General features: G+C 54.8%; 1 protein-coding gene across 3 annotated transcripts in view; it reads right to left on the reverse strand.

Annotated features, from left to right (window-relative positions):
- Positions 1 to 10,135, reverse strand: part of ccdc102a (coiled-coil domain containing 102A) — a 778,838-nt gene that overhangs the window by 153,850 nt on the left and 614,853 nt on the right. The gene's annotated exons all lie outside the window — the stretch shown is intronic.

Raw genomic sequence — 10,135 nt, forward strand, 5'->3', positions numbered from 1 at the left:
AGGAAGGATGTCAAGGCCTTGGAGAGGGTGTGGAAGAGATTTACTTGAATGGTACCAGGGATGAGGGACTTCAGTTATGTGAAGAGACTGGAGGAACTGGGATTGTTCTTATTGGAGCAGAGAAGGTTAAGGGGAAATTTACGAGGTGTTCAAAATCATAAACGGTTTTGATAATGTAAACAAGGAGAAACTGTTTCCAGTGGCAGGAGGGTCGGTAACCAGAGGACAGAGTTAAGATAATTGGCTAAAGCACCGGAGGAGAGAGGAGGAGAATTTTTTTTTTTACGCAGCGAGTTATGATGATCGGGAATGCATTGCCTGAAAGGGTGATGGAAGCAGATCCAATAGTAAATTTCAAAAGGGAATTGGATCTCTTGATTTGCAAGGCTATGGGGAAAAAGCAGGAAAATGGGTCTAATTGGATAGCTCTTTTGAAGAACCGGTACAGACATGATGGGTCAAATGGCCTCCTGTGCTGTATGATTAAGCCCATTGCCATGCACCACATAATCGGCAACTGCTACTCCACAACCTGCCGAGAGCTTTCAGCAAAATACACCAAGGACACACGAGTGAAAGTTTAGGGAATTGGTTAAACCTGCTTATCGCTGAAGTATTCCGAGAACACAAGATTGCATGAAATGATGACAATCAGTCACCTCAGTCAGGACCTGCTACCCTTCCAGGGGTGTTTCCTGTGATTGGCCGATGATTACAGCTGCATGTTCATTAGTAGATACTGGAAAAAAAGGGAATTTTCTGATTGCCAGTGTGCCTTGTGTACCTTACGGAGCAGTTGTGCTGGTCATTTTTCTCCCTTTCATTTGACCTTGGGTTTCTATACACCAATTCTGGTTCACTGACAGTTGTGTGAACTGTTTGACTTTCACCGGTGCCTGCCAGTTGCAGTGGGTCTGGAGCTCGGCCTGGTCTCCTTTCCCCCCCCCCCCCCCCCAAAATCTGGCAAGGATTGCAGGAATACATAATGCAGATTCCATCATTTCAGTGCCTCCTGCGTAGGTCGGATACTGGCCTTGGGATCCAGAGAATTCCCGACAACCTGCCTTGTCCCTTGTTGTCCCAGGTCACTGTTGTAGCTGTTTAACGCCATCGCTTGATTCCACAGCTGACATCTTTGCATTGCTTCCTTAAACTGATGCTACATTGACTGTCAACTCCCTCCTACCAATCGTGGGTGACTCTTAACTGCCTGCTGATTGACCCAGCAAGCCACTCAGTTGTGACAACTCGGGATGGGCAATAAATGCAAGCCTTGCCAGCGACGCCCACACCCCAAGAATGGATTAAAAATATCTGCAAACAGTTTGCATCCTCCGTTCCACCCAGTCAAAAGGCGTGCCTTTAAATATTTCATGGAGGATAAATCGCTCACTGAGCCTACACCCTTCTCGCCAATGAATTTGATCAGAGATTGGTGAGAGCCACACAGACAAGGTTATGGTGGAAGTTGCGTGTTTGGTACGGCAGTGCTGCCCTCTAAAGCCAGCGTGTTGCGCTGTGACCCTGGGATTGTACTGTAGCACTCTTTGTTTGATGTGAGCAGTAATGCTGATGCTTTGTGTTGCAGACGTTCTTAGTGATGAGGATAAGAGACTTATGAAGACAGTTGCAGGTGGTGTCCCAGCTTAGGTCACAGCAGGCTATCTGCTGCAAGCACTTAGTACAGGCACTAACACACCATTCTCTCAATATCTGGACTGTCTTTAAAAATTAAGGACCTATTAAACCCATTGCTGGCTTATGCCTCTTGTGTACTCAGATAGTCAGAAAGGGTAGCTCACACCTTTCCCTAGGTTGGATAAAGGGTACAACCATGTGTTGATGGAGGTGGGGGAGGGGGTGCGAATTAGATGGCTTTTAGTAGAAAACTGAGGTAAAGTTTGGCTGTCCCGGGGGGTCAACCCGTTCTCCTCCCACTTGCAATATACCAAAATTCCCTGGACTCTGGAGAGTTCCCAGCGGATTGGAAAACCGCAAGTGTAATAATAATAATTCAACTTTATTGTCATTGTACAATGCACAAGTACATGAACAACGAAATGTGATCTTGCAAGCTCCCATGAGTCCAGTACAAATAACATTAACATTAAACGTAAATAGCACCATCCTGGGAGAAACACCCCTATTTAAGAAAGGAGAGAGACAGAAAGCAGAAAACTATAGCCCAGTTAGCCTAACATCTGTTGTTGGGAAAATGCTGGAGTCCTTCATTAAGGAAGCAGTAGCAGGGCATTTGGAAAATCAAAATGCAGTCAAGCAGAGTTGGCATGGTTTTATGAAAGGGAAATCATGTTTAACAAATTTGCTGGAATTCTTTGAGGAGATAACGAGCAGGGTGGACAAAGGTGAACTAGTAGATGTGGTGTATTTGGATTTCCAGAAGGCATTCGATAAGGTGCCACATAAAAGGTTACTGCATAAGATAAGAGCTCATGGAGTTGGGGTTAATATATTAGCATGGATAGAGAATTGGCTAACTAACAGAAAGCAGAGAGTCGGGATAAATGGGTAATTTTCTGGTTGGCAAATGGTAACGAGTGGGGTGCCACAGGGATCGGTGCTGGGGCCTCAACTATTTACAATCTACATTAATGACTTGGATGAAGGGACTAAGTGTAATGTAGCCAAGTTTGTGGATGATACAAAGATAGGTGGGAAGGCAAGTTGTGAAGAGGACACAGAATCTGCAAAGGGATACAGACAGGCTAAGTGAGTGGGCAAACATTTGGCAGATGGAGTATGTGGGAAAGTGCGAGGTTATCCACTTTGGCAGGAAAAATAAAAAAGCAAATTATTATTTAAATGGAGAGAGATTACAAAACGCTACAGTTCAGAGGGACCTGGGGGTCCTTGTGCATAAAACACAAAATGTTAGCATGCAGGTGCAGCAAGTAATCAAAAAGGCAAATGGAGTGTTGGCCTTTATTGCAAGGGGGTTGGAGTATAAAAGCAGGGAAGTCCTACTACAACTGTACAGGGTATTGGTGAGACCACACCTGGAGTACTGTGTACAGTTTTGGTCTCCTTATTTAAGGAAGGATATACTTGCATTGGAGGCAGTTCAGAGACGATTCACTAGGTTAATTCCAGAGATGAGGGGGTTGACTTATGAGTAAAGGTTGAGTGATCTTATTGAAACATACAAGATACTGAGGCAGATGCAGAGAGGATGCTTTCCCTTGTGGGGAAATCTAGAACTCGTGGGCATATTTTCAGAATAAAGGGTCGTGCTTTTAGAACTGAGATGAGGAGGAATTTCTTCTCTTGAGGGTCGTAAATCTGTGGCATTCTCTGCCCCAGAGAGCCGTGGAGGCTGGGTCATTAAATACATTTAAGGTGGAGTTAGACAGATTTTTGCAAGATAAGGGAGTGAAGGGTTATGGGGAGCGGGCAGGGAAGTCATAGAATCATAGAAAGTTACAGCACGGAAGGAGGCCACTTCGGCCCATTGTGTCCGCGCCGGCCAACAAAGCTATCCAGCCTAATCCCACTTCCCAGCTCTTGGTCCGTAGCCCTGCAGGTTAGAGCATCCCAAGTGCACATCCAAGTACTTTTTAAATGTGGTTAGCGTTCCTGCCTCTACCACCCTTTCAGGCAATGAGTTCCAGACCCCCACAACCCTCTGGGTGAAGAAATTTCCCCTCAAATCCCCTCTAAACCTTCCACCAGTTACTTTAAATCTGTGCCCCCTGGTTTTTGACCCCTCTGCTAAGGAAATAGGTCCTTTCTATCCACTTTATCTATGCTCCTCATAATTTTATACCCCTCAGTAAGGTCTCCCCTCAGCCTCCTCTGTTCCCAGGAAAACAGACCCAGCCTATCCAGTCTTTCCTCATACTGTCGCTAAGATTCTTTACTTCCGGCAACATCCTTTTAAATCTCCTCTGTATCCTCTCTAGTGCAATCACATCTTTCCTGTAATGTGGTGATTAGAACTGCACACAGTACTCCAGCTGAGGCCTAACTAGTGTTTTATGCAGTTGAAGCATAACCCCCCCTGCTCTTGTATTCTATGCCACGGCTAATAAAGGCAAGCATTCCGTATGCCTTAACCACCTTATCTACCTGGCCTGCTACCTTCAGGGATCTGTGGACATGCACTCCAAGGTCTCTTTGTTCCTCTACACTACTCAGTGTCCTACCATTTAATGTGTATTCCCTTTCCTTGTTAGCCCTCCCCAAATGCATTACCTCACACGTCTCCGGATTGAATTCCATTTGCCACTGTTTTGCCCACCTGACCAATTTATTGATATCTTCCTGCAGTCTACAGCTTCCTTCTTCAGTATCAACCACACAGCCGATTTTAGTATAATCTGCAAACTTCTTAATCGTACCCCGATATTCAAGGTCGGTGATATATACCCCAAAAAGCAAGGGACCTAGCACTGAGCCCTGCGGAACCCCACTGGAAACAGCCTTCCAGTCACAAAAACACCCATCAACCATTACCCTCTGCTTCCTGTCTCCGAGCCAGTTTTGAATCCAACTTGACACTTTGCCCTGGATCCCATGGGCTTTTAACTTTGTGACCAGTCTGCCATGTGGACCCTTATCAAAAGCCTTGCTAAAGTCCATGTACACTACATCAAACGCACTACCCTCATCGACCCTCCTTACCGCCTCAAAAAATTCAGTCAAGTTTGTCAGACACGACCTTCCCTTAACAAATCTGTGCTGACTATCCTTGATTAATCCGTGTCTTTCTAAATGAAGATTTATCCTGTCCTTCAGAATTCTTTCCAATAATTTTCCCACCACCAAGTGGCTTTGAGCCCAAGATCAGCCATGATCTTATTGAATGGTGGAGCAGGCTAGAGGGGCCAATGGCCGACGACTCCTCCTAATTCTTATGTTCTCCCTGCCCACCACCCCATCCTCTTCTCTCCCTCTCTCTCTCTCTCTCTCTCCCCCGTCCTCTTCTCTCTCTCTCTCTCTCTCTCTCCCCCGTCCTCTTCTCTCTCTCTCTCTCTCTCCCCCGTCCTCTTCTCGCTCTCTCTCCCCCGTCCTCTTCTCGCTCTCTCTCCCCCGTCCTCTTCTCGCTCTCTCTCCCCCGTCCTCTTCTCGCTCTCTCTCCCCCGTCCTCTTCTCGCTCTCTCTCCCCCGTCCTCTTCTCGCTCTCTCTCCCCCGTCCTCTTCTCGCTCTCTCTCCCCCGTCCTCTTCTCGCTCTCTCTCCCCCGTCCTCTTCTCGCTCTCTCTCCCCCGTCCTCTTCTCGCTCTCTCTCCCCCGTCCTCTTCTCGCTCTCTCTCCCCCGTCCTCTTCTCGCTCTCTCTCCCCCGTCCTCTTCTCGCTCTCTCTCCCCCGTCCTCTTCTCGCTCTCTCTCCCCCGTCCTCTTCTCGCTCTCTCTCCCCCGTCCTCTTCTCGCTCTCTCTCCCCGTCCTCTCTCGCTCTCTCTCCCCCGTCCTCTTCTCTCTCTCTCTCTCCCCCGTCCTCTTCTCTCTCTCTCTCTCCCCCGTCCTCTTCTCTCTCTCTCTCTCCCCTGTCCTCTTCTCTCTCTCCCCCGTCCTCTTCTCTCGCGCTCTCTCTCCCCCGTCCTCTTCTCTCGCTCTCTCTCCCCCCCGTCCTCTTCTCGCTCTCTCTCCCCCGTCCTCTTCTCGCTCTCTCTCCCCCCGTCCTCTTCTCGCTCTCTCTCCCCCCCGTCCTCTTCTCGCTCTCTCTCCCCCGTCCTCTTCTCGCTCTCTCTCCCCCGTCCTCTTCTCTCTCGCTCTACCCCGTCCTCTTCTCTCTCTCTCTCTCTCTCTCCCCCGTCCTCTTCTCTCGCTCTCTCTCCCCCGTCCTCTTCTCTCGCTCTCTCTCCCCCGTCCTCTTCTCTCGCTCTCTCTCCCCCCCGTCCTCTTCTCTCTCTCTCTCTCTCTCTCCCCCGTCCTCTTCTCTCTCTCTCTCTCCCTCTCTCTCCCCCGTCCTCTTCTCTCTCTCTCTCCCCCGTCCTCTTCTCTCGCTCTCTCTCCCCCGTCCTCTTCTCTCGCTCTCTCTCCCCCGTCCTCTTCTCTCGCGCTCTCTCTCCCCCGTCCTCTTCTCTCGCTCTCTCTCCCCCCCGTCCTCTTCTCGCTCTCTCTCCCCCCCGTCCTCTTCTCGCTCTCTCTCCCCCCCGTCCTCTTCTCGCTCTCTCTCCCCGTCCTCTTCTCTCTCTCTCCCCCGTCCTCTTCTCGCTCTCTCTCTCCCCCGTCCTCTTCTCGCTCTCTCTCCCCCGTCCTCTTCTCGCTCTCTCTCCCCCGTCCTCTTCTCGCTCTCTCTCCCCCGTCCTCTTCTCGCTCTCTCTCCCCCGTCCTCTTCTCGCTCTCTCTCCCACGTCCTCTTCTCGCTCTCTCTCCCCCGTCCTCTTCTCGCTCTCTCTCCCCCGTCCTCTTCTCGCTCTCTCTCCCCCGTCCTCTTCTCGCTCTCTCTCCCCCGTCCTCTTCTCGCTCTCTCTCCCCCGTCCTCTTCTCGCTCTCTCTCCCCCGTCCTCTTCTCGCTCTCTCTCCCCCGTCCTCTTCTCGCGCTCTCTCCCCCGTCCTCTTCTCGCTCTCTCTCCCCCGTCCTCTTCTCGCTCTCTCTCCCCCGTCCTCTTCTCGCTCTCTCTCCCCCGTCCTCTTCTCGCTCTCTCTCCCCCGTCCTCTTCTCGCTCTCTCTCCCCCGTCCTCTTCTCGCTCTCTCTCCCCCGTCCTCTTCTCGCTCTCTCTCCCCCGTCCTCTTCTCGCTCTCTCTCCCCCGTCCTCTTCTCGCTCTCTCTCCCCCGTCCTCTTCTCGCTCTCTCTCCCCCGTCCTCTTCTCGCTCTCTCTCCCCCGTCCTCTTCTCGCTCTCTCTCCCCGTCTCTCTCGCTCTCTCTCCCCCGTCCTCTTCTCGCTCTCTCTCCCCCGTCCTCTTCTCGCTCTCTCTCCCCCGTCCTCTTCTCGCTCTCTCTCCCCCGTCCTCTTCTCGCTCTCTCTCCCCCGTCCTCTTCTCGCTCTCTCTCCCCCGTCCTCTTCTCGCTCTCTCTCCCCCGTCCTCTTCTCGCTCTCTCTCCCCCGTCCTCTTCTCGCTCTCTCTCCCCCGTCCTCTTCTCGCTCTCTCTCCCCCGTCCTCTTCTCGCTCTCTCTCCCCCGTCCTCTTCTCGCTCTCTCTCCCCCGTCCTCTTCTCGCTCTCTCTCCCCCGTCCTCTTCTCGCTCTCTCTCCCCCGTCCTCTTCTCGCTCTCTCTCCCCCGTCCTCTTCTCGCTCTCTCTCCCCCGTCCTCTTCTCGCTCTCTCTCCCCCGTCCTCTTCTCGCTCTCTCTCCCCCGTCCTCTTCTCGCTCTCTCTCCCCCGTCCTCTTCTCGCTCTCTCTCCCCCGTCCTCTTCTCGCTCTCTCTCCCCCGTCCTCTTCTCGCTCTCTCTCCCCCGTCCTCTTCTCGCTCTCTCTCCCCCGTCCTCTTCTCGCTCTCTCTCCCCGTCCTCTTCTCGCTCTCTCTCCCCCGTCCTCTTCTCGCTCTCTCTCCCCCGTCCTCTTCTCGCTCTCTCTCCCCCGTCCTCTTCTCGCTCTCTCTCCCCCGTCCTCTTCTCGCTCTCTCTCCCCCGTCCTCTTCTCGCTCTCTCTCCCCCGTCCTCTTCTCGCTCTCTCTCCCCCGTCCTCTTCTCGCTCTCTCTCCCCCGTCCTCTTCTCTCTCTCTCTCTCCCCCGTCCTCTTCTCTCTCTCTCTCTCCCCCGTCCTCTTCTCTCTCTCTCTCTCCCCGTCCTCTTCTCTCGCTCTCTCTCCCCCGTCCTCTTCTCTCGCTCTCTCTCCCCCGTCCTCTTCTCTCGCGCTCTCTCTCCCCCGTCCTCTTCTCGCTCTCTCTCCCCCGTCCTCTTCTCGCTCTCTCTCCCCGTCCTCTCTCTCGCTCTCTCTCCCCCGTCCTCTTCTCGCTCTCTCTCCCCCCGTCCTCTTCTCGCTCTCTCTCCCCCCGTCCTCTTCTCGCTCTCTCTCCCCCGTCCTCTTCTCGCTCTCTCTCCCCCGTCCTCTTCTCGCTCTCTCTCCCCCCTCCTCTTCTCGCTCTCTCTCCCCCCTCCTCTTCTCGCTCTCTCTCTCCCCCGTCCTCTTCTCGCTCTCTCTCCCCCCTCCTCTTCTCGCTCTCTCTCCCCCCTCCTCTTCTCGCTCTCTCTCCCCCCTCCTCTTCTCGCTCTCTCTCCCCCCGTCCTCTTCTCGCTCTCTCTCCCCCCTCCTCTTCTCGCTCTCTCTCCCCCCTCCTCTTCTCGCTCTCTCTCCCTCTCTCCCCCTCCTCTTCTCGCTCTCTCTCCCCCCTCCTCTTCTCGCTCTCTCTCCCCCCTCCTCTTCTCGCTCTCTCTCCCCCCTCCTCTTCTCGCTCTCTCTCCCCCCTCCTCTTCTCGCTCTCTCTCCCCCCTCCTCTTCTCGCTCTCTCTCCCCCCTCCTCTTCTCGCTCTCTCTCCCCCCTCCTCTTCTCGCTCTCTCTCCCCCCTCCTCTTCTCGCTCTCTCTCCCCCCTCCTCTTCTCGCTCTCTCTCCCCCCTCCTCTTCTCGCTCTCTCTCCCCCCTCCTCTTCTCGCTCTCTCTCCCCCCTCCTCTTCTCGCTCTCTCTCCCCCCTCCTCTTCTCGCTCTCTCTCCCCCCTCCTCTTCTCGCTCTCTCTCCCCCCTCCTCTTCTCGCTCTCTCTCCCCCCTCCTCTTCTCGCTCTCTCTCCCCCCTCCTCTTCTCGCTCTCTCTCCCCCTCCTCTTCTCGCTCTCTCTCCCCCCTCCTCTTCTCGCTCTCTCTCCCCCCTCCTCTTCTCGCTCTCTCTCCCTCCCCCCTCCTCTTCTCGCTCTCTCTCCCCCCTCCTCTTCTCGCTCTCTCTCCCCCCTCCTCTTCTCGCTCTCTCTCCCCCCTCCTCTTCTCGCTCTCTCTCCCCCTCCTCTTCTCGCTCTCTCTCCCCCTCCTCTTCTCGCTCTCTCTCCCCCCTCCTCTTCTCGCTCTCTCTCCCCCCTCCTCTTCTCGCTCTCTCTCCCCCTCCTCTTCTCGCTCTCTCTCCCCCGTCCTCTTCTCGCTCTCTCTCCCCCGTCCTCTTCTCGCTCTCTCTCCCCCGTCCTCTTCTCGCTCTCTCTCCCCCGTCCTCTTCTCGCTCTCTCTCCCCGTCCTCTTCTCGCTCTCTCTCCCCCGTCCTCTTCTCGCTCTCTCTCCCCCCGTCCTCTTCTCGCTCTCTCTCCCCCGTCCTCTTCTCGCTCTCTCTCCCCCGTCCTCTTCTCGCTCTCTCTCCCCCGTCCTCTTCTCGCTCTCTCTCCCCCGTCCTCTTCTCGCTCTCTCTCCCCCGTCCTCTTCTCGCTCTCTCTCCCCCGTCCTCTTCTCGCTCTCTCTCCCCCGTCCTCTTCTCGCTCTCTCTCCCCCGTCCTCTTCTCGCTCTCTCTCCCCCGTCCTCTTCTCGCTCTCTCTCCCCCGTCCTCTTCTCGCTCTCTCTCCCCCGTCCTCTTCTCGCTCTCTCTCCCCCGTCCTCTTCTCGCTCTCTCTCCCCCGTCCTCTTCTCGCTCTCTCTCCCCCGTCCTCTTCTCGCTCTCTCTCCCCCGTCCTCTTCTCGCTCTCTCTCCCCCGTCCTCTTCTCGCTCTCTCTCCCCCGTCCTCTTCTCGCTCTCTCTCCCCCGTCCTCGTTCTCGCTCTCTCGCTCTCTCTCCCCGTCCTCTTCTCGCTCTCTCTCCCCCGTCCTCTTCTCGCTCTCTCTCCCCCGTCCTCTTCTCGCTCTCTCTCCCCCGTCCTCTTCTCGCTCTCTCTCCCCCGTCCTCTTCTCGCTCTCTCTCCCCCGTCCTCTTCTCGCTCTCTCTCCCCCGTCCTCTTCTCGCTCTCTCTCCCCCGTCCTCTTCTCGCTCTCTCTCCCCCGTCCTCTTCTCGCTCTCTCTCTCTCCCCCGTCCTCTTCTCGCTCTCTCTCCCCCGTCCTCTTCTCGCTCTCTCTCCCCCGTCCTCTTCTCGCTCTCTCTCCCCCGTCCTCTTCTCGCTCTCTCTCCCCCCGTCCTCTTCTCGCTCTCTCTCCCCCGTCCTCTTCTCGCTCTCTCTCTCCCCCGTCCTCTCTCTCGCTCTCTCTCCCCCCGTCCTCTTCTCTCTCTCTCTCTCCCCCGTCCTCTTCTCTCTCTCTCTCTCCCCCGTCCTCTTCTCTCGCTCTCTCTCCCCCGTCCTCTTCTCTCGCTCTCTCTCCCCCGTCCTCTTCTCTCTCTCTCTCTCCCC

Source organism: Somniosus microcephalus, chromosome 6 (assembly GCF_052327205.1).
Source record: "Somniosus microcephalus isolate GS21.2 chromosome 6, FLI_Smic_1.0, whole genome shotgun sequence".
Taxonomy (NCBI): Eukaryota; Metazoa; Chordata; class Chondrichthyes; order Squaliformes; family Somniosidae; genus Somniosus; species Somniosus microcephalus.